At 32.2% G+C, this 1,530-nt stretch overlaps 1 protein-coding gene across 1 annotated transcript in view; it reads left to right on the forward strand.

Moving 5' to 3' along the window:
- RFC3 (replication factor C (activator 1) 3, 38kDa) overlaps positions 1–1,530 on the forward strand; it is a 52,625-nt gene that overhangs the window by 27,910 nt on the left and 23,185 nt on the right. The window lies entirely within an intron of this gene.

Below are 1,530 nucleotides of genomic sequence, written 5' to 3' on the forward strand. Positions count from 1 at the left end.
TCAGGAGGATAACTGGGTTTTAGGTTGATGTTGATTAACTTATGTTTAGATATATTGAGTTTAAGGTGCCAGTTGTACATCTTGGTGGAAATTCTTGTAGGGGCAAACTTAACAAGAAAGGTGTGGGATCTGTGGGAAGAAAACTGTAATATCTTATAAAAGGACAAAAAACAGCTGATCAAATGGAAAGATGCAATATGTTCTCAAATAGGAGGCTTAATATTTAAAAGTGCCTGTTTGCCATAAGTTACAGTATAAATTTCAATGACATTTCTAATTAAAATCCAAATGGTTTTTATGATTGTATGAAATGATCTTACAGTTCATATGGATGAATACATTTCTGAAACTAGCTAAAGTAATTATGAAAAGGAAGTTTAGTGAAATGGGACTTGTGTTACCAAATAGTAAATCATATTCTAAGGCTATTGTAATCAAAACAATATTTATTGGCATGGAAATAGAGAATTAGACCAGGGGAACTGAATAGAGAGCCCAGAAATACGTTGGAGGGTCTATTTCAAATCGGTACAAAAGGATAGGCCAGCACAATGTATCAGTATAACTAGTTATCTATTTGGAGGAAGACAAAGTTGAATCCCTGTGACGTATGATTTCTAAAGACAAATTCCAGATTAATAAAAGACTTAAAGCACTAAATATCTTAGAGTAAAATTTCTTAGACTATGTGAGCTGCCTGTGAGTCAAGAATACCTTTTAATTGAAAACATGGAAACTATAGAAGAAAAGAAATAGATACTTGGATATATACGGATTTTAAAAGTTGTTGTCACAAACGATAACATAAAATCAATAGAAAAATGAAAGATTGTCACAAAATGTTTGAGAGGAATTTTGGAAAGAAATTGAATGGCATTATTAAACCCACTATAGGTGGGGAAGATTGGGAACAGTATTTGTTGCCAGTGGAAAAGTGAATTGTTAGACTTCTTTGGAAAGCAGACTGGTCTATACATACACATATACACACATATATGTATTAAAGTTTAGAAAAATCCCCTTCAATCCAGCAAGTCTTTACTTTGAACCTTTTCCATAGAAATGAAAGGATAGAAATGAAATGAGACATATGTACAAGGATGTTAATTGTGGAATTGTTTAAGTAGCAAAAACCAAAATGTCCATGGGTATGACTGACTTTGGAACATACATGCTATAGGTCGATATACAACTATAACACTGCACCATTTGTCTGAGAGGGATTGCCAAGATATATTGGTAAGCAGGAAAAGCAAAACAAAGAAATGTGTATGGTTTCTTCTTTTTTTATATTTTTTTACAAGAAACATCCATACTCCATATAAATGTATTTATTTTTGTGTTAACATGAAAAAGGCTGTGGAAGGATATATGCAGATTGTTTACAGTGATGATCTGGTGACAATTGGGGATGATTTGGGGATTTCTGGATGTAAGGAAAAGAAAAAAGTAATCACAATAAAAACTGGATGTGTGATATGACCTGATTTATATAAAATCATGTTTATCTGCACATTAAGAAAAGAATGG

Source organism: Propithecus coquereli, unplaced genomic scaffold, assembly GCF_000956105.1.
Source record: "Propithecus coquereli isolate 6110/MARCELLA unplaced genomic scaffold, Pcoq_1.0 Scaffold175, whole genome shotgun sequence".
Classification (NCBI taxonomy): Eukaryota; Metazoa; Chordata; class Mammalia; order Primates; family Indriidae; genus Propithecus; species Propithecus coquereli.